This window comes from Lissotriton helveticus, chromosome 8, assembly GCF_964261635.1.
Source record: "Lissotriton helveticus chromosome 8, aLisHel1.1, whole genome shotgun sequence".
In the NCBI taxonomy this organism is placed as follows: Eukaryota; Metazoa; Chordata; class Amphibia; order Caudata; family Salamandridae; genus Lissotriton; species Lissotriton helveticus.
The window spans coordinates 1,284,266,184-1,284,289,611 of NC_136069.1; positions in this window are offsets into that span (position 1 = coordinate 1,284,266,184).

Below are 23,428 nucleotides of genomic sequence, written 5' to 3' on the forward strand. Positions count from 1 at the left end.
AGAGGTAGAGAGGTAGAGGTAGAGAGGTAGAGGTAGAGAGGTATAAAGAGAGAGGTAGAGAGGGAGGTAGAGAGAGAGAGAGGTAGAGATAGAGGGAGAGGTAGAGAGAGAGGTGGAGAGAGAGAGGTAGAGAGGTAGAGTGAGGTAGAGAGGTAGGGGTAGAGAGGTAGAGAGGTAGAGGGAGAGAGGTAGAGAGGAAGAGGGATAGAGAGAGAGAGAGAGAGAGAGAGAGAGAGAGAGAGAGAGAGAGAGAGAGAGAGAGAGAGAGAGAGAGAGAGAGAGAGAGAGAGAGCACTGCGTAGGCGAGACCTAAAAACGGGGTGAGAGGTCAGGAAGAGGGAAGTGTGAATCTTTCAGCTTTTTTTCCAGGGACACCATGTTGCCTCGTAACTGGCCTGTCTCTCTTTATAAATGCAAGTTGGTGTATTTTCAGCCTTACTCCCATTGTTGTTTTCGAACTCGCTGACGAAACCCTGAGTGATTTGGAAGTGCGCCACAAGGCCTAAGCAAGCTGGCACAGAAAGATTAAAATCGATCAAAGAAATGACCCTGGCGGCTGCTGATCAGGCAGTAATTTTATGTTTGATTTTTCAGTTTCACAAATGAAGGTTTACAAATTACTACACAGCGAATGGAGTGCACCTATTGAAAGAACTAAAATAAACTCTGCAAATATGACGAGCAAACCAACTTCTCGTATATTTCGTTTTATGTGTTCATTATACATCTACTGGAGCAGAGAATAGAGTACTGGATACAGCGCGTGCGATGGTATCGGGTATAAAACCGGGTGGATGTTTAGCTCATCACACGCTGTCTTCTGTTGCTTCAGAGCATTTGGGACAGGATATAGAATTCCAATAAATGCTCGCATTTGGGAGGAAAGAGAGTTGGGTTTTTAGCACATTGTTTACCATAAAAGTAAATGGCAGGATGTTTAGTATTATTGCCTAAATATGTACCATGTGTTGTTTTTTGTGAAAGATGTGTGTACTGTGAAAGTCTGATCTCGGCTAACAATAAAATAAAATTTCCGCAGGGCTCATCAATATTTCGGAAGGTTTTCAGAAATGTTTACTTTGTTGGCGTGATCAATGTCCAATTTAAAAAAGAAACCTTGTAGAGTCTGCCATGAAGCTGATGCGGAGGGAGGGGGAGAAGGGAGGGGGTAGTGAGAGCAGAGAGCAAGGGGGTGGAGGAGCATAATTCACGTGCTGCCATGAAGCTGACAAGGAGGGAGGGGGAGAAGGGAGGGAGTAGTGAGAGCAGACACCAAGGGGGTGGAGGAGCATGATTCACGCGCTGTAAGGCTTAATGAGCCATTACAGAAAGCCAGATGGTGGATGTGCACATGCAAGCGCGCATAACCGCAAGCTTGAGGCCAGTAAAAATGTGTGGTAGCACTTTGAAAACCCACTTACTAAATGTCTCGCAGAGCAGCGCCTGCACTGGCTTAGGAAAGACCTAAAAAACTTCAGCTGCCTACTGGCTGAAGATGTCACACATGACGTTGAGCCCTATATATTTTAGGCGTCTCCATAGAGTTTGTTAACATAAACATTTCTGTTGTGGTTAAAGAGAGTTGTACACCGTAGGTTACTGTATTTTGATTTTGGTTGAATTAGTGCTAGAAATTTTTCCTTACCAATTCAGGTGGCCTGTTTAACAGGAATTGTTTCATGCCATTCTTAAAAAAGAGCTAAGAGGTAGACTTGGAAAGATTAAGGAAAAATTTGATGAGATGGAAAGGGCCCGTCACACATTTTATTGGAGCATTCCAAATGTACTTCTCAACAGCACAAGGGACAGCCTGTTGCTCACTCCCATTGTTGACATGCTAATAGCCAAGCATGTGTTTATGTGTGCATGTATTTATGTAGATAAAACTATTTATAGAGTGCTAAATTACAGCAAAGCAACAGAGCACTGAACAGGGTGTGTATGCACTCCATGTAATTAATGATCATTTATAACGTGGCAGAATATTCAGATTGTGGTTGGTTCTTATCGTATCATGTGGAACTGTTCTCTGAAGAGATGTCTAAAGTACTTCCATGATTTTTAAGAGGGTTTGGGTGGTTTTGTGTTAATGCTAATGTTGTGGCAGATCTTGGCTGCATAGATGAAGAAGGGCTGCCTTCTGGTTTTCTCTTTCTTGCATTTCTTAGTTTTTAGTGTGGCAATAATATGGCTTACCATGTTGTGCTGTGCACCAGGGGTGGATAAATTACCAGTCTTGTACAAAAGATGCCATCTGGTAATCTTTGAGCTGATGCAGCTGGTCTTCAAAGTGATGGCCTTCCCAAATCCACACTGTCACCCGTTAAGGGTATTCTACACACCACAGCACGTCTCATCCAAGGCCTGAAGGAATGTGTTTGCATCACCCCCATTCAGATGGAACTCCATTAGCTCCTCTTGCCATCTTCAAATTCTGCTGGATCATTTACAAAGTAATTAGGGACATCACCACCGTCACACTAATCAACTCTGTTGGATCATGGCACTCTCGCAGCCTGGACACCATCAGACAGCAGACAAAGAATCATAAAAAACGAAAACAACAAGATAGTAGACCTTTCCGAACTATACACCAGGATCTGGAGTAACATCTTCAATCTCCATATCCATCAGGACTGCCCTGGCACTGCTCCAATTTAGCAAGGTATGGAAGACACACTTCTCTAAGGAACACTACATCACAGTGTGTTAACAATCCACAAACCAGCTACCTCTCCCATCATTCGTTGACTTCATGCTTATTTCTGACCCTGCACAGATTTCCACTGCCTTTTGGAGAGGTTTGAGCTATAGAAATACCAAATATAAACATATATACATCCATACATAGATACACACATGGTGTAGGTTTGGAAAGGAGGAATCCACGTAGTTCTTTCAGATTTAGGGTGATTTGCTTGAAATTATTCAGCTCATTTTTGTGAATTGCAGAACCCTGTAAAATACCTTTCAGAAAGCCAATGTTTTGTCTGGTAGACTGGCAGGCAGTATGTTGTCTTCATTTCAGTGGGATAGGAGTAAGGCTTATAATGTTGTTCTGAAGCTGGCCTCAGGAAATATGTCACTTTTTTCAGGAGGAAAGTCTTGTGCCAACATGTCTTGGTTTTCATAGCCATGTGTTCTTTAGACCAGAGTTCTGTTTTGAGGGTGAATATAATTGATTTTACATTGGCCTGCAAGTGGCAAAGCTAGGTGATGGAGTGGTAATTGTAAGATTATCTGGGTCCATGGTGAGCTATTTTTAGCAGGTGGATCTGTCTTGAGGAAGATTTTGATAACATGGATTTAGGTTCTGAGGGCTTCTCGTTCACAATGTTTGATAATATGTCATCCTTGTGGGTATTGGCTCTCAGGATGTTGAGGATATCAGTGACTCCATTGTGTTAGACAAGGTTGAAGGCTGTCCACTTGGTGGAGGATGGGTGTGGCTTGGTTGCAAGATAGATGTCTTATTGGTGTGGGTTACCTTCTTAGTGAAGAAGTGTTTGATGGCATTGCTCTAGTCGACTGATTGAGGGATTCATGGGGCAGTAGGGGCCGATCACAATGCTCAACTGCTTTGAAGAGTACTTTGCTTCTGTTAGTTTCTTTGATTCCGCTGATTAGGGATCAGCATATACAGCAGAGTCTAATGAGATACGTGAAGTTGATAGCAACATTGATCTGTTACCTTTGCTTGTTGATTAATGATGAGCATGTTCACTGGGGGCTTGTTCACTGAGATGTTTTTGTTTGTGAGTTGAAGTCTATGTGAGTTTGTAGTGGTTTTATAGATCAAAGAATATGTCTACATCTAGTGAATAATCTTGCAGTAGGATGCTGCTCTTTTAGGGACCGACATAGCAGGGCAGAAGGTTTGTGCTGCTATGAAATAATTGGCTGGTCTGAACAGCAACCATTTAAATTCTATGCAACTTGCATCGAAGTACTTGCCCCTAAGCTGGCTGAGGTCTTCAATGTAGTATTACTTCTATCTCTAAGACCTCTAATCGACATGTGACCGTGTACCAACTGACGTGGAGTGATTCTTTACAGCGTCTGCTGCGCGGTTTATTCGAACGACGGTAGAGAAGGTGGCCGGTGATTGACATACGTCAGTGACGGGGTGAAGGTAAGAGCCAGACAGTTAAGCAGGGGATGAGGTGGTTTTCGAAGGACCTCCGGGTCTAATAACCATGGATGCCCGCTGTTGTTTTTATTTTTGCTACAGCACGCCGAGAAGGCAACGTGGTGATTGTTTCCAGTCGTGGGGGCGTAGTTATATGACACTTAGTGCACAGAAGAAGATACGTTGCTCTTTTGAAGACATAGGTATGTAGAGGGGATTTAATGTATTCTAAGTCCAGATATTCAAACTGATGTATGTGTTTGTTACATGATAGGTGAAACGATAACGGTAATGTGATTATTACTTCCCCAGTGTGTTTATAACCTGATGTAATACATGCATGGCGCTAGAAGAGACACACAGTGGGGCCGCAGCTTACCTTGATAAAAGTATGACTATAGGGAGATGCCCTCGCTACCCCGCAACAGTTCAAGAATAGATTTTAAATGAAAACTCGGTTCCCCTTGGAGAGAAAGGCGCTCTACCATACGCTCTCTGAGTAGTTACTCAGCAAGGGTTTATTCTCTTCACCCCTGGATTAAAGGAAGTAGGGTTAGTACCTTTGGGATCATTTCATAGTGAGTCCTGATGAAAGCCGGGGAATTAGATTTTGCCAGCTGAAACATGTCGACGGTTTTGCAGAGTGGAGGGGTTGGTAACTCATAAGTTTTCTAAACCACCATCCACTGGTCCTGGTGTGACCACTTTTACTCTGGACAGGGTACCCCGTATTAAAATTGTTAGAGGGACTCCCTGTGGCCAGTTTTTATCACTGTCTCTAGAGCTATTTTCACTTGTAATCCCACAATATTGTCATTTATTTGTTGTATTGTCTTCCCCCTCCCTATTGCTCCACCTCCTGCGTTGGTCTGCGCGGAGGTGTGTTAGCAGCCCTATGATGAAGCATGGTACAGTTTACTGTGTGTGAGTGCAGTTTTAAAATTCTTGTGTGATTCCCCTACTCTTTTGGTTTACAGCATTTCATGTACACAGTCCCTCTTCTACATTGTGGTTTCATAGTTGTTGAAGGAGGTCGAAGTGGGACTTACTCCTCCTGCCCCTCATTTTCTGTGTGAGTTAATACACGCCTTATAACCACAAAGACCGTCCTGGTATTGTGGACCGCTCCTTCGATGTTCAGCACTACCCTTGTGGGGTGATGTAAGTAAGTTCCTTGTCGCCCCCTCTAAATGGTGGGTTTGAAAAGCACCAAAGGCTGCACAGACACATGGGTGCATGGTGGAGAAGGTGCTCTATGCATGTTAAGTAAATGAATTTAAGGTTGTGACTTCGTGTTGTTACTGGAATTGGGGATTCGTATAGTGACTGGATTGTTGGCACGTACTGAGAAAAAATGAGGTCACCCTAGGTGAAGGGAGGTTTGTAATATGGGAGCTGTACACGAGTTTGGTGTTCGGTTGGTGGTGGCTTGCATTTGGGAAACATGCACTAATCTGGTGCAACAGCACATTGACTTAATACAGGTGTACTGATGGTGAGTTTGGTTCATAATTTTTTAGGTTTGTTCCTTGTACGCTTGTCCTGATGAGGCTCGTATTAAAGGCCCGAAACACGTGAACCATATGAACAAAGAGGAGTCCAGTGAAAGGAAAAATTGTGTTAAAAATTACAAACACACTGTGAATAGTTTCAGAGGTGAAGCTTGTACCTCATGTGTGTATAGGATTACTTCATAGTGTATTGCTGTTAGCTATGGAGCAAACACGAAACTCCAAATTTGGGGGTAGAACGATTTATAGGATTATGTGTACTAGTATGTCTAATTGATTGTATGTGTCATTTTGATATATGATATGTATTATTTTGTGTTTACATAAATTTGAGAACAATTAAAAGAATTACTAATGGTTCTAATTTGGAATCACAGTTGGTAGGTGCCTTATTATGAATAAATATAAATACGGAGAGACTGTGTACCACAGAATAGGATTGACCTTAATGTGTCCTATTGTTAATGTGAATGTATTAATTCCTTCACATCACTGCTCTTGTACAGTTGATGTTTCCTTGTCCAGATGATGGAGGATTATTAGGGCAAACCCAATTGTTTTACTATTTTTGAGCTCTTCAATGAGACCAAAACTTTGGGTTGTCTGGCTTCCGTGCTGATGAAAACGTCAATCGTATCCCTCCGGAGAAGGATTGAGACAAAACACATTTTTCTACCTATAGACAATTGTCAGTGCCCAACATTGAATATAAACTACTGAGTAAGATCCTCAGGAGCAGTCTACTAAATAGAATGAGTGGTCTTGTCCGAACAGACAAAAATGGATTCACACTCAAGCGTAGCACTATGCCGAATATGATGAGGTTGGTGTAGGTATTGGATGACCCCTACGTGACTATCCCTAGGCTTTGGTAATACTTGATGACATAGAAAAAAACTTTTGATTCCCTTCAATTGGAATTTCTATATATGGTAATGGTCAATATGGAGCCCGACTGCAGATTCCTGGCCTGTACCAGACAACTTTAAACCAATCCAGAGGACCCATAGTAAAAGGGACAATATTTTATCAGAACCATCTCTCATTGCTAGTGGTACAAGACAGGAGTCCCTCCTCTGGCCTTCCCTATTTGCCATAGTGATAAAACCATTGGCTTTGAAAATGTGTCAGGGGCAGTGTTACACTGTTATACAGATTAAAGGGAGGCAATTATAGAACTTGTTAGGTGGGCAACACTATTAAATGTGAGCTGTCCACAATAAAGTATCTGGTGTCAGCATATATACATCTGAGCAAAGTTTGCCTGACGATAATGCAATAGCGACTCTGACCTCTTTAAGGCAGTCTATTAGATTTAGGAATACATTGCTAATCTTGGTAATGGAACAATAGCCCTATCAATAAAGATTCTAATCCTGCAACTGCTGTACTTTTTCTCTACACTGCCAATACTGATCCGTAAAAGTGCTTTTTGAGAGCTAGATTGTATGCTCATAGACCTATTTTGGGGCAGGAAACGGCGTTGAGTGGTGTTGTCTAAAGGGAGTCTCCCCAACTGATTAGTGCAGCTTGGCTGCCCCAGATTTCGAGCTATTTTGCACAACTACAGTGGGCTTTTAGATCGCTGGCCACCTATTGGGAAAGTGCTGACGATGGAGGTCTTGATTCACAACCATGGGCTCTCCTAACATAGCTGCTACTTAATCCATTTAAGACAACTCTTCTTACAAATGAAGGCATGCTGCTTAAGACCTTTTGATATTTCTGGGCCAGATCCTTACAGAGGATATACATAGAAGTGCCATACAAAAGGGAGAAACTTATCTCCTTGATAATAGCTCTACCACATAAGGGGAGCTGGAAAGGAATACAGGACCGAGTTGCAAGATGCTTTACAATGCTGGCAATTTACATGCAGGAGACACTGGTAGGGAATTTCAGGAACTACTTGAGGAATATGATATCTTGCATAGACACTTTTTGATCCACGGGGCCTAATGTCAGTTCTCCGGAAGCAGTGAAATATTGTCACAATGAAGCCTCCTGAGCATGGGTGCCTACAAAGAATCCATGTTCTAGATGTCAGAAACAGACCTGTAACAATTTCATATCACTTGCTCCCAACATCTTGTAAGGAGGATCTAATGAGCCAGCGTGATAAATGTACAACTGACTAGAAAGATGCAACTCACTGATAATGAGTGGAACTCTCACAAGGCATCTAAAAATTCTAGATTCAAATTAGTATAATACAACTATCTTCATAGAATGTATCTCACTCCCAGGAGAATGAAGTACATGTTCCCTGAAGAACATACTGAGTGTCCCAGATTCAATGAGGAGCTAACTGATTTCTTCATATGGTCTGGAACTGGCCAGAGATAAGCAACGTCTGGGACATGATTACACAAATTATCGATAGTCCACCAGACAGTGATATCCCTAATGCACCAGTGACATGCCTGCTGGGCCATTTTCCTAGAACTAAAGCCAAAAGGGTGAGCAGTGGATTTCTTGTTTGGTGTTCATACTGAGAGCTGGAAAACCACTAGGATGCCTGACCTATGTAAATGGATGGAAGAACTCAATATAAAGGCCGAATGCAAAATCACTTCTCTCTATGGGGAGGTGAAGAAGGGTGTATGCCTGCACAGTGTGGAACAGAAATTCAAGGTAATAATATTGTCTTGCATGGATGTGGATCACGAGGAGCGGGTGCTAGTTTGATAGGCCGTAGATGGCTGAATGTTTTTATAAATGAGTGACCTTGGCGGTTTTATCAGATGTGATGGAAAAGAGGCACCCATCCGCATCTTTCATGATTACAAGAAATTATATGTGTCAATTAGTACACATTGTTATTATACTCTCTCCACACAAGTTTATGTTATACCTGGAATGTTAGCTTATCTATTGCCATAGTCAATCTCTGTATTACAATTTTGGGTGCACATTACATGACATATTGGTGTCAAGATGCGTAAACATGCAGTGCTTAATTTGAACTGGTGGTTTCCGGTGCTCGGCACCGTCACTTAATTGTCAACACCGGCGCTTGTGACTGTGTACCACAAAGTGGGGCTGTCTCAGATGCCCTCAACAGCTCATTATTAATTCAATACATTAAAAATGACTATTATCTGCCACCCAAGCCATTTTTATAGCTTTGGGGACCTGGAATAGTCTGAATTGTCACACTTATAGGAGTGTGATGGTTAGTAGGTAGTTGTGTTGTTACTATCAATGGCAGCGCTGGCAGGGGCAATGTGTGGTGCAAGCTACAGTGGTCTCCTGACGAGAGCCCTAGCACTTATTTGTTTACAATTTAAGCACTGAATACACGTCTTATTATTTGTGCACAGTGAATGATAATGATTATGGCCCTGACAAAAGATAAATGTATGGTATAGTTTTACTACGTCATAAGTGTGATGAACTAATAAAGAAATATATAAAAAAAATAAGGACTTCTCGGCAGCAGAGTACCGTTTTCACAGGCCAGAAAGTGTACCGATTGCTACTTTCTCACATTGACCCAAGCCGAAATAGTATGTTGTATTCTTTTCTCTCCCCCTGGGGGGATGCTGTTGCCAGACACAAATCCCAGAGACTTCCTGAAAGCTAATCCTTCCTCTGGTTCGCATGATTCTTTTCAGATTCAATCTCAAGAGAGATTTCTGATCATAATAGGTTCTGCTGTCTACTGACAGGAGACAATCCTGCTGCCTTTTGCAGTTAACAATGAGAGGAATTCCACTGCTGCCTGGGTGTTTGCATAACACAAGTGCAACCAGCAAAGTCTGAGCTTGCAAGTGTCAAAGATTCAGCGTGGGAGAAAAATAACCTATAAAGCCAACGAGCAAACAGAGATTGTATCAAATGATCCCTTGCACAAACCTAGCTCGCAGTGGTTGAAAGTGGTTAATTTAATTCTGTACAGGAAGACTGCAGTTCTCATAAAACACAGATACAATATTCTAAATAGATACATTATCATATTCAGAAATGTAATTTTAGCATTACATAAACTACAACTTTAGCGAACAAGTGTCTGTCAAATAATAGTAGTGTATAATTCATTGAAATATACCTCTCCCAAGATCAAGAAAACATTACAAAAAACTACTGTAATAATTCATCTATAGGTTTAAGATAATATAGATCTAGCACACGTTTTAAAAATGCATGACTTTATAGCATACTTACATATGACGATAATTTACGCCCCACATTTTGGGAAAATTCGTAAATAACCATACATGGGAGTACAACTGTGCATTGTGGACATTTTTCTCTATTTTCATACTGTCTAAAGCCCCAGCGGTATGCGAGGAAAAGTTATGATTGGACTATATTCCTAGGCATATGACATGCCTGTGTCCCATGCCTCTAATTTGGAAATTGCTGGGAAATCGCCAAATTACCAGAGTAGATCTCAGGAAAATGTGAATTTGCACAAATTCGAATACTCTTTTTTTCGCCCATTAAATCAATTTTTTAATCGGACAAAATATCTGCCTCTTTACTTTAAAAGAGGAGGTTAAGGGGTTCCCTCCCAGGCTTTCTGTATGCATACACTTTATTTCCGTATCTGTGTCTTAAAATGTAGCAAAATGTGTGAAGGTCATTGAAAGTGTTTGCCAACACTCACAAAGTGATGACCTGATTGCTTTTCACCACATTTACAATGCTTGCTCTTGAAATTTTATTGAGAAAATGAATTCATACAGCCTTTGTTGTTTATAAATTAGAATATCTTGCAGATTTTTCACAGTTGTAACTGCGACCTTTACAGCGAAATAATTTTGTGAATTAAGAGCTAGGATTTCCATGCAGAGACTGCACTTTTTGTGGATGTATATCACACTTACATATATATAAAACTGGTGAATATTCCCTCAGTAGCTCATTCACACACTGGCAGATAATCCACCTATAAGTCATAATGATTACTTCATTAAGCATTTTGGCCAAGGAACTGCGGAATCAGAAACACGTTTTTCGTACCATTGGAGGAGCAGGCTGTGTTCTAGAGAGCTGTGCATGTCCACCCTGCCTGCCTAACTAGGTATTGCATGCAGGCACAACATTTAGCTATTGCTTCCATCACTGACAATGGAGAAAGGAGAGATGTGGCTGACTTTTGAAGGCTTTCTTCTCACGTGGGGGATTAGAGAGTATCTCAATGGATGGGCGTAAAGGTGCCCTTCTTTGACATGCATTTGTTCCTTTGCACCCCTGAGTAAGAAATGGCAATGGAAAAAAATATATGTCTGTGCTGTTGTACTGCATGACCCTAACCCAATAGGATTTGCTAATGTGGGAAGTGATCAGTTGCGGCAGAAAGGATATCAGTATGTTTAAAGTTTTCAGCTTTTAGCCTTAACATAATAAATGGCAATTCATAACAATTACACAGTACATACAAATAAATATACAATTTTTACCAGTGGTGTAAAAGATTAAAAATACTGACATCCTATCCTAGAAAAAAACTTATTCCAGATCTTTCCTCAGTATAAGGATGTAGGATCAGTCCTACAGCATAATAACAAAGCATCAGTATAATGTATTTCCCCATTGTTCTTAAACAAAATAAAATAAAGGGAGGCGCCACTTCTGTCTTCAGCCACCTGTTTTGGAACAAAAAAGCATATTAGAATCTTTGCTCTTACTGGGCCCCTGCCCTCCGGACCTTAGCCGCAGGTAAAGAATTAATCAAAAGCTGCAAACCAATGATGCTATTTTAGGTGAGTTTTTTTTCTCCAAAAGTATTTTATTGAGGATTATATAGATATATACAGTACAGTACAGTAGTAGTGGTGCGTGAGGGTGGGTACAGACGCCTTTGGGGTTACATTAGGCATAGTGGCTCGTACGGCTTTGCTTAAATCAACAAGTCTCGAATTTCTGGCTGGCGTAAATTGTTCTTGGTCACATTGTTGTACCCTCAGAAAGAAGAAAGAGAGGAGTGAGGAAAGGAGTAGTAGAGATAGGTAGGTGTGGGGGGGAGACAGAGCATTGAGATGTTGGTTCTTTTGGCTTGGGTAGGAGGAGTGTGGCAGCTTCTATGGCGGTTTGTTTGGGGGTTTGTTTGTTTGCAAGTGTCTGTCCAGCGAGGCCCACATATCGCCTCTAGCCGTGTGGTTGGGTGAATGCTGTGCCGTTATGTTGTCCGCCCCTCTGAGGAAGGTGATCCAGTTGACCCAACCTTTGAAGGTCGCCTTCCCCGTATCCTTCCAGTTCGCTAGAATTGTTTTGACTGCTGTGGTGAGGAGAAGGTCTATCAGGTCGCTGTCCTCCTTGGAGTCTAAATCTGTGGCCATGAATGCAGTGGCTAGTCCCACAAAGCCTGGCTGTATGTCCCGCCCTGCTACCTTAGTGATGAAGTCTCTGACTTTGCTCCAAAACTTTGTTACTTTGGAGCAGTAAAAAATCAGGTGGGCGAGGTCACCTTTCTCTTTTTGGCAGTTCCAGCAGGTGTCCTTTTCCCTGACTCTGACCTCCGCTAGATGGGCCGGTGTCCAGTAGGCCCTATGTAGTAGGCAGTATTTGGTTTGTGCCACCAGGGAGGAGACTTTGTTTTGGGAGGCCGAGATCCACAGGCGGCATTTTTCCCTCTCGCTCTGTTTCCTTTCAAGCAGCTTTTCCCAGAACCCTACCGCCTTGGTGTTGAGGTTCGATGTTGTGGGGCTTAGAAGTTTGTATATGTAGGAAGTCTGGTGGCCTATCTTGTTCAGGTTGTGCATATATTATATGATGGAGGGGACTTTATTGTCTAGGTTTGCCTTTGTGATGGCCGCTCTAATTTTTAGGAATTCATAGAAATCGACCGGTGGTAGGTTATGGGCTTGTTTTAGGGCTTCGAACGTTAGTGGTGTCTTGTTCTTTTTGAGTTGTGTTGGGGTGAAGATTCCTTTCCTATACCAGGTGTCGTTGTCTAGAGTCTTCCCCTTGTATTGGACCCTAGAGTTAATCCAGATGGATTCCCAACTGCTATTCCTGATCGTCTGTTCCATTTTTTTGTCTTCTCTTAGGAGGGCGGCCTTTGTGTTCTTGAGGATGGTGTTCCTGATCTCTGGGTGTTTGTTTGCTGTGAGCATAGCTATGGGGTCAAGTCCGCCTAGGGTCGCCCTCTCCAGTGTCAGCCAGACCGGTGTGTACTCCTGGTTAGGGACTAGCCAGTGAGCACCCTGTTTGGCTAAGCATGCTGTTTGGAATATTTTGAAATTTGTAATGTTTAGCCCTCCTAAGCTTTTGCTCAGCCTTAGCTTCTGCAGGCTTATCCTGGGTCTTTTTTCCTTCCATAAGAATTTGTTGATCATATTGTCCAGCTGCTTGTGGAAGTCGTCTGTCAGTGTTAGAGGTAGCATACCTATCAAGTAGTTAATCAGGGGTGTCACCATCATCTTGATAGTCTCTACCCTCGCCCACCAGGTGATGTATTTGGATGACCAAGAGTTCAGTTTCTCTTTAACCTTTTTATGGTGGCTTCCTCATTATGATCAAGCATCGCTCTGAGGTCCCTGCCGAAGTTGAGACCCAGGTATTTGAGGTGCTTGTTTTGCCATGCTAGTCCTGATTTGCCCACGACTGCGCTTGTAGTGTGGATGTTCATGGTTTTGCATTCCGATTTATCCCTGTTTAGTTTGTAACCTGAGACTTCCGCATACTCCCCAATGGTGTTCATTAGTGCTGCTATTGACCCGGTAGGGTTCTTGGTTATGATCAGAATATCATTGGCGTATGCTGCCAGCTTCACTGTGTTCCCCCCTATGCAGATGCCAGCGATCTCAGTGTTATTCCTGATCATGCTTAGGAGGGGCTCTAGTGCTAGTAGGAACAGGGCTGGGGAGAGCGGGCATCCCTGTCTTGTATCTCTCTCTAGTGTTAGTTGCTTGGATGCTCTTCCGTTAACCACGACTCGTGCTTTGGGCTCCTTGTAGAGGGCCATCACCATCTTTCTGTAATTCTCGCCCAGCCCGAACCTCTGCATACAAAGGTCTAAGTATGGCCAGGAGACTCTGTCGAAGGCCTTTTCTGCATCAAGTGCAATCATGACTGCGGGGTCGGCACTGTTGGATGTGTGGTTAATGAGATGGCAAAGAAGTCTAGTGTCGTCTTGGGCAAGTCTGTTCTTAATGTACCCTACCTGCGAGTTGTCAATTAGGTGGGGGAGGTGGTTATTGAGTCTGGCTGCTAGTATTTTGGTGTAGATTTTTCAATCCACGTTGATTAGTGAGATCGGCCTGTAGTTTTGGGGGTACTGCGGATCTTTCCCTTCTTTGGGTATTACTATGATGTTGGCTTCTGCCATTGTGTCTGTCATGCAGCCTTTTTGCGCGCAGTGCGTGAACACTCCCACCATGGTGGGTTTTAATATCTGTAGGAAGTGCTTGTAGAAGGCTGCTGTGTACCCATCCGAGCCTGGCGCTTTGTTTGCTTTGAGTGTCTCTACTACCTTCTCTATTTCCGCCCCCGTTATGACCTGGTCTAGGGCTGATCTCTGGTTCTCTGTGAGCGTGGGTAGGCTTAGTTTGCTCAGTAGGCTTGCCCCCCCATCCGCCACTAGGTCCTTGTCCGCCTTGTATAGGTTACCATAGAAGTCTTTGAATACTTTCAATATCTCCTTGTTTGCAGTGTGAGTCTTTTTGTTTGTGTCTGTTATTGCTGCTATCGAGTGCTGTCTCTTCTTTGCTTTTAGATATGCCGCTAGCCCGCCCTGCTTTGTTGGCCGTACATAGATTGATGGCCTTATATTTGTTTATCCATGTCCCAGCTCTTTTGCTCAGGATTTTGTTGAGTTTATACTTCCTCTTCGTGAGGACGGTCAGCGTATTGCCGTCCGCCAGGTTAGCACTGTGGCCTCTCTCTAGATCCCTGATCTCATTCTCTAGTTCTGTGATCCTCTTGTTCCTTTCTCTGTTCATCCTGCCTTTGATGTTTAGGAGTTTGCCCCTTATTGTAGCTTTGAGCGCATCCCACAGGATGGCCTTGTCTACCTGAGCGTTGTCATTAAAGGAGAGGTACTCCTTGATTGCCTCCTCAATTTCAGCTCTGTTTGTGTGGTGTCTTAGAATGTCATCGTTAAGCCTCCATCTTCGGATAGGTTGTTCATTGTGTCTACCACTGAGGGAGAGGCTGATGTGTGTGTGGTCTGATATTGTTATTGCCGCTATCTCCGTCTGGTCTATGAGGTGCGTGTGGGACGCTGACATGAGTATATAGTCTATTCTACTGTAAGAGTTGTGTGGATGTGAGTAGAACGTGTATTCCCTCGCGTCTGGGTGTTGTAGTCTCCAGGGGTCTCTAAGGTGGAGTTTGGAGCACAGGTTCTCCAGTGTGCTCTGCTCTTGGGGTCTGTGGCTCTGCCTAAAGGGGTGTCTGTCTGTGGCCTGGTCTAGCACTTGGTTCATATCCCCTGCCAGCAGAAGTAGGTCGTCCTGGGGGAGGTTTCCTATTTTGGCTTCCACCCCTTCCCAGAAGTCCTTGTCGTCTGAGTTGGGTCCGTATATGTTGGCTACGTGTATGATTTCATCCCCTCTCTTGAGGCTTGTTATTAGTACTCTCCCATCATCATCAGTGCATTTCTCGTGTATGGTGAGGTTGCTTTTCTTGTGTATTAGTGTGATGACCCCTCTTTTTTTGTGTATTGCTGGTGAGCAGGAGGAATCGCGAATCCAGCTAGCTCTGAGGCGCTGTGCCTCCTCTTCCGAGAGCCTCGTCTCCTGTAGGACGTAGACGTCGCCTTTGAGCTTCGCTAAGTAGTCTAGCGTTTTTTTCCGTTTAACTGGATGGTTGAGGCCTTTGACATTCAGGGACACTACTTTTATGTCTGAGCTTAGCTGGCTATATGTTTGTGCTGACATTGTTTGCCTGTTTGCCGTGTGGCAGTGTGGTGATCTCCCTCAAAACGTCTCATCTATGGTCATTCACCTGTATTCTCATGGGTTCCCGAACTTTGGTAACCAGCCCTGGAGGGTCTCCATCGTTTGTGGCTAGGGTAGCTCTGTCTCTAGGATACGTAGGGAGTGATGAAAAGGAAAAGGGAAAGAAAAGTAGGAAAACATAGATAGCAATAAACACATACCACTGTACTCGAGGGCCCCCCTCCCCTGCCCCCCCTTCTCCCTCCCCTCCCCCTCCCCCCGTGCATTGTGCAGTGGACGTGCAACAGCAAGGACCCCCCTCCCCTCCCCCCGAGTTCAGTCCTGGGATTAGTCCCACCCTGTAGCATCTGCCTGTAGTGCAGATTTGAATCAAAAGGATATGAGTTCCGCCTCTGTCGGTTTTCCGTTCTGGCCTTGTTTGCGCATCATGGAGGACTGCCTCTTATTGTTCTGTTTGGTCACGGTTCAAGTCTCAAGTCTGATGTCTACGTTAGGGTGTTCTGGGTGCGCTACAAGGTGATAGGGTGGTTCGGTGTGCTGAGGTAGGATCACACAGGGCGATGAGGTAGCTCGGTTCAGTGAGGTAGATTGTGTTCACGCGTTGAGGTAGTTTTGATTCATGTTCACATTCCAGTTTCACTCTCTGCACTGTCTGGCGGGGCTCTTCTCTTTCCTGTGCCCGGGTTTTGGGCTTCCATGTCCTCTGGGATTGGTCCTTGTAGGTATCGTCTAAGCTCGTTGGGATCTTCGAAGACCAACATGCCTCTTTTGTCCGTGATCCTCATTCTGGTCGGTCTGGCGAAGCTGAGGGTGATGTTGTTGTTTCTGAGTCTGTCTCTTAGGGCTAGGAAGCCTTTCCGGACCTCCACCGTTTGTCTTGAGAAGTCCTGTGCGATTACTATTTTGTTTCCGTTCCATCTCATGTTCTGGTTTGGCTTGCTACCGCGAAGATTGCTTCTGCGTGGTTCGCTCGCAGTGGTTTGCAAATGATGGGGCGCGGACCACGACCATGCTGAGGTTTGGTCGCCGGCACTCTATAGGCCTTATCTATCTCAAATTGCTTGTCGAATTTTAGTCCCGTCAGCTGCGGCATTAGGGCCTCCAGTAGGGCAGTGCAAGACCCTGGGGCGTCTTCCTCTCCCTCAGGTACTCCCAGGAGTCTTATGTTTCCCCTCCTGCTTTGGTCGTCCTGCTCAACCAGCAGCTTCTGGAGGTGGTTGGAGGTCTTCATCACAGACCCCAGTTCTCTGTTCATTTGTCCGCTGGTGTCTTCGAGGTCACCGATCCTCTTCTCAGCTGACTCTAGCCTGTCATTCGTCCTGCTTTGGTCAGCTCTTATGCCCGCCAGTTCCAGTTGCATGTTATCTATCGTTTTCTTTGTCGCTTTGGCCAGTTCGTTCCCCTCATTTATTTTCTTTAAGATAGTTTCTAGCGTGTTTTCATTTCTGAGGTCGTTCTTGAGCTTCAATGGGTGTCCGGCTGTTCCTTTCTTACTTTTTTTTGGTTGTTATTCCCTTCTTGTGCTGCCATTCCGCTGAATCTACGTCTGGCTAGGTAGGTGTGGAGACTATCGCCTATTTGCTGTTCTGTTGTGCTCCCTTTGTTAGCGTTAGCTCTGTCCACTCGGAATCTGCTCAGCTCTCTGATTGACCTCGTTCTCGTCTTAGCCCCCGCCAGCCCTGCACCGGTTGTTTGGCAGTGTGGTTCCCCTTAGCAGCAGTCTCCGCCTTGTTGATTCCTTCTAGGTCGCGGCCTGCTGCCTCAATGGCCTGGGTGCTCCTCCCCCTGACTGGTTGTCACTCTGTTACGGCGATGTTGGCTCTGAGCGTGCTGCAGCAGTTACTGGTATGTGCCTTGGGGTGATATGTCTCTCTCTCTCTCTCTGGGGGTGTTGTCACTCCCCTATTGGTTCGGCCGCTGAGTCCCCGGTGCTGGCTCTGGGCGGGCTACTCTCTACCGGTCTGTGCAGGGTTGTGGTGTTGCCTTCGACACCCCTCTTAGACGGCTGCTGTGGTTTGCTGCTTTTTGTGGTGCTCTATGCCTCTCCCAGCATGGCTACCTGCGTGGTCGGCGCCCCCCCACCTCGTCATTGTGTCTAGCCGACCTCTGCGGTATGAGGCTCAGTGTGTGCCTTCCCCCTCCGTTCTTTCGTGCAGTGCCGGCCCGGGCCGTTGTTGGTTGGGGGAGGCGCTGCGTGCTTCTAGCGTTTTTGCGAGGTGCTAAGTGCCCCCCACAGAGCCAGCTGGGTGGCAGCGGTTCCGCTCATCTAGTCACTCTGTGCTCCGTTAGTAAGTCCGTCAGTCGAGACACTTCTCTGGATTTGCGCCAGGCGCTTGCTCCGCTTCGAGATAGAGGAAGGCTTTTGGCTTGGTAGACCGTGTGTTTGTCTCTTAGTCTCTTGTTGTTTACGCTTTCGTTTCGCGTCTGCGCATGCGCAAGATGGCCGCTCCCAGCGCTGGTTTTGGTTTTGTTTCCCCTTGTGATCGCGGTGATGTTTTATTGCGGTCTCTCCCCCTATATCTCTTTTAGCTTGTCGGTGAGTCGGGTCGGTTGGAGGGGCTAGCTTGGAGGGCAGTGAGATCTCCCTTACCTCTAGCCGTGCTTCTATTTCCTCCTCGCTCGTTCCGACTGTGTTATTGGGAGCGCGCCGCCATCTTGACTTGTAGGCTTGTCTCCTCCGCAAAAGATCTTCGGTTGTTAGTACGTCTTCCTCCGTCAGAAGTACCTTCCGCTGCTGTTTCTGAGTGCCCTGTGTATTCATACACAGCTTCCTTGGTTTTGTTGTGGGTTTTAAGCCCGTTTCGCAGGTCTCCTCGCCGTTATTTGTCTCGGGGTGGCGGAGGTAACGGACTCAGGCTCCTGTCCACATTGCCGTCTAAGCCACGCCCCCGTCCAAGCCACGTCTCCTTTAGGTGAGTTTAAAGGGTTTTATTAAAATACATTATTAAGTGTTTCTTTATTAATTATCAATTGATTCTTTGAATACAATACAGAACAAAAAACATAAAGCATAAAGAGCATTCTATATAAAATAATCCCTATTCTAAATCCGAAGGTGAGAAATGTATATTTGAACCCATAAAGAGTTAAAAATCGAGAGCTGAAAGTATACACTTTAAAACAATTCAAATAGACCTTCCAATGAAGAGAATGTCAGAAATTCCGTGGAGTCTCAGAAAAGGCATAGATTCAGGCAATGGGAAATGAATGGATCTCATCATAGTGCTCAGTAAAGAGTCTGATAAGGTCTGCTTAGAGTGTGGAGCACAGAGCTTCAGAGCGCAGGGCACAGAGAGTCCAGGGACTTTATTCTAGGAACACACACTAATATAAAATTTTGATATTTACATCTAAAACAAATTTTGCAGTCATTAATTTCTCCACCAATCAAAACTATATTTCTTCATTGGAACAGAAAGCTTCCATCGTCTAAGCTGTCTCAGAACAAAAAGACTTAGAAATATTAAGTATTATACGTAAACATTTTAACAATATTGTAAAGGTCGCAGTTTGATTTCCACTGCCTTATTTTATGCACAAATAAAACAGTTCATGGTTAGATTTGTATCTCCAAAAATAGAATCATCCCTTTCTCACATATTCTAACTTACGAGTCTTATTCCTAAGCAAACATTTATATATAAATGTAACTACATCAATTAGTGCACTATTGTGTTCTATGAAAAAAATCTCTATGGGAAGTTCCAAAACTAGCTTTTTCTATTAAATCATGATTTGTTCAGCACATTTTATCATTGAACTCTTCACATTTGCCTTTTTAAAACATGGCTTCCCTTTTAAGGCATACACGTTAACTTTACATGTTAACTGAATAATTTAATTTATTAAAAACGCTGTAGCACATGCATGGAATTCTGTCTATAACAGACTAGGTACCTTAGTACCAAGCAGCTCAGTGGCGTCTAAGCAAAATTCCTTCAAATAAGCAGTAACATATTTTAAAAAGAGACAAAATAAAAGGGGGGGGGCGTACAAACAACTCTGACATACTCTTGATGGAATTGGAAAGGAAGCACTACATTCCCCATTAGAAGCAAAGCAGAGCCTCAGGATATTTGCAGTATGCAGCCCTCTAATAGCTGTTAGCAAGGGTGAATCCATTTCTAGTATAAATTGTACATTCAGAGTTTAGATCAGCATGCAAAGCCAAAAGCTGACCTTAAATCAATAATTGTCATATATAGTGGGCTTTTCTTGATCACAGCATATGTAGCACATATTTAAATGCATGCAAAATGCCTATTCTCTAAGATAAGCTGCCTCAGAATGTTCCAGAACCTATCCAATAAATAAGTAGGTCTGTAGTTTTCCAGGTCATAGCAGCTGCCTTTTTTATTCAATGGCAAAAAAAATGGCAGAACACCAAGATGGCTGAATGCATTTGTTCGTATGTGCTGTCTTATTGGATATCTAGTTAGTATTTTGTATATCGGGTATGCTGGAAATAATTTACAGGAACCTGATCTGGGCCTGGAGCTTTGTTTGCCTACTGTTGGCTTATTACTTTGCCTCCTGGGGAGGTTGAGGAAAATATCTTGACTGGTTATTAATTCCATATTGTTTGTGCTTGCAATTTCTAGCTTCGGCCAGTCTATGTACAGCTCTAGATTGTATAGATGTTTAAAATTGAAAATCCACACATTTGCTCCAAAATAGTGCTCTGTCGTATGATTTTGTTCATTAGAACCCAACAATACCATGTTCCAAAAGCACCTGGGATTATTCGATTTTGCAGGATCGAGAAGTTTAAACCAAAGTCTAGACTGTGCAGTTGTCTTTTTCTTTAATAGTTGTTTCTTATGTTTTCTTCTCAAGGTCAGGGAGCGTACTTCAGCGCTAGCTGACTGTAAGTCGGTTGCAATAGGATTAATGACAATTATTATCAGTTGCAACCTTTTCCTTGTGTATTTCTGTGCAAGAGTCTTGCACCTGATCAGAACAGGCATAGTGGATGGAGGGGAAGGAGTGCACATTTGTAAGTGCACACCTTTGGAAACATGGGTTCATCTAGTTCATAGGACCTCACCTGTCAGGAATTCTGCCGGGCTGTGTGTTCCACCCAGTAAGTCATTTGCTGATACTTACAAACATCTTTTTTTGTTGTGCATCGCTTCAGAACGTGGGAGGGGAGACTTCTGGGAGCACATTTTTCTTATCAATGTCTCAATGTAGCCTCCTTATGAGGAAACCAACTCTGGAATCCCTGGTTTAAAGAACCAGGGATAAAGTCTGGATTCTGTATTATAGCTTTTATGGGTGAAGGTATGTCATCAAACCTCTTCTTCAAACCGCTATATTCCAATAATGCAGCATGATATTGGTTGGAATTTAATAATTTATATTCTCTCAGTTGATTGCAAAGCCAGAAAAGCTGTTTTCCACTTTTACCCAGGTTTTTCACTGCCTGGGAATGCAAGTCCTGTTAGTGGCCTGAATTGTGTGACCGCTACATACCACTCAATTAAGAAAAAGGCTAGTGTCCCCTCATATTTTCCTTTAAAGGGTTTTGTTTTGGAAACTCTTAGTACCTTTTCTCTCTAGTGAAGTCTATTACTTTGTTTTGAATTCCTTCAAAGGATTATGTTACGAATATTAACGGAATAGTTTGTCAGAAGTACAACAGTCTCAAAGTTAAATTAATGTTGATAGTGGCTATAAGGCCAAACCATGAGAATTCAAGTTTGCCCCATTAACATAAATATTTATATAGGGCACCAGTGAGGGGGAGTTATTAGTCTCATGTAGCTTATCAAGTTTGATGGTGATCCCAATACCTAAATGATATATGAAGCTTGATGAAAGAATTAGGTCATGCAATTGTATTATATCAGAAACTTTCTGTGTTAGCAAGAATACCCAGTGCCATAAACTTGGAATAATTGATTTTAAACACAGATAATAATGCACATTTCTCAAGCTCAAGAATTAGTGTCAGAAGTGATTATTTTGGGCTTAGTAAGGGAACATAAAGTATCTTCTGCAAAAATGATGACTTTGTAGGATGATGTGTAAACAAGTATCCTTGTAACGTCTGGACTGGCATTCATTTTTTCGACTAATGGGTGCATTGCAAGTGATGAGCACAAGGGTAAACCTGGGCGTGTTCCTTTAGTACGCTGGAGTGATGCACTTTTTTATGATCTACTCATGTATATTTTGTTGTATACTATTTACTTGAGCGTTGTGGATGGGTGGACATAGTTCGCTATAGAGTATGTTTGTATGTTTGGACCTAAATTAGTCTTCTCCGGTGTTTTTCCCCCAGAAATTTCCAGTCTATTTGGTCAAATGCCTTCTCTGCATCAAGTAAATCAATCTGCATTTAGGATTTTGGGTGGCCACAGCCTCAGTTATATTCAGGGTGAGTCTGATGGCATCCTTTGCCTGTGGCCTTATAAATCCTGACGTGCTGAGTGTATTAAATGTGGTCATACACTGGTAAAGCATTACAACTAAACTTTCATAAAGATTTTATTCCTATATTTAATAGCACTATGGATCTGTATGATCTGCAATTCAAAGGAACTTTCCCAGGTTTCAGGATTAAATATAGTTTCTAACTTTATCATGGTTTTAGTCACTTCTCTCAAGGACAAGAAATAGTTAAATAATTGTGGGATAAAACCATCGAGACCCGGCACTTTGTTAGTAGGTAGATTTAAAATGGTTTCTGATATTTCTTAAAGCATTATCGGTTTCTCTAAAATGCTTAGTCGAGTGGTAGGGGCAAATTCACTCTCTGAGACACTCAACTGAGTTTATTTCTAGGGTTTTTGGGTATAGATTGCTATAAAAGTCAGTACATTCCTGGACTATCTATTTTGCTGAGCTTTATTATTGGTCTGTCTTTGCCGTTAATCTGTTTTTTTGGAGTTTGGATTTAGGATGGGTTTCAACTTCCATGGCAATAATTTATCATCCTTTTCTCCCTTCTCATAGTATAATTGTTTAGTTTGAAGCATTTTCCTCATCATCTCCCAGACACGAATCTGCTTAGATTCCCTCTATTATATTGTAATCCTTTGTATATTTTCCATGAGTAAATGAGTTTGTGTTTGGCTTTCAGTCTAGTGACTGGTATTCTAAATCAATTTTTCCTGATGTTGTGCCATGTAAAAAAACTATTGGCGTGAAGAAATGGTTCTACACTTTTTTTTACAATTTTTTTACAACTTTGCCATGTAAAAAAACTATTGGCGTGAAGAATCGGTTCTACACTTTTTTTAACACTTTTTTACAACTCTTTTACAATTATTATAGCATCCCATCTCGTAGAAAGGAAAGGGTTGGTCACTATTTATGATTAACTGGGAGATAATCCTCCAAGGCACACCTCATGGCCTGTTTCACAATAGGATTTCAGAATGCTATTTTATTCATATGCCAAACCTTGCATGAGAAGGTTTTTCCTACAGGTAAGACATAAAGTATAGTTGTTGGGAAGTGATCTGATATTATTTGCATGCATTTAGTCCTTCGAGTCATTAAGTTGAGCGTGCATCCTGGGTAAGGAACAGTCAATTTTAGATGACGTTTGATGAACATTGGTGTACCATATTGTTGACTCCAAATAACAACAAGATTTATGTCTTTGATACCATTCACCAATTAAGTGGATAGTGGGGTTCTACTATGAGTAGACCCTGACAGGTCTAGGCTCAGGTCTAAAACTCTATTGCTATCCCAATCCAATAACAAGCTACTTAGCGGTTAAGTTAAAATAAAGTTAATTGAAAAAACTATTTTCTATAAGGGCCCTGTTTGCTTTAGGAACATATATGCATGCTAGTGTCATAGGTCCGTCTTCTGATAGCACTTTCAGCCAGCATTAGCAGCCACCCATCATCCTCTCTGTAAGTAGATTCAGTTTCGAATCTCAAATATTTTCTAAAGAGAATAGCTAGCTGGCTGTTTTT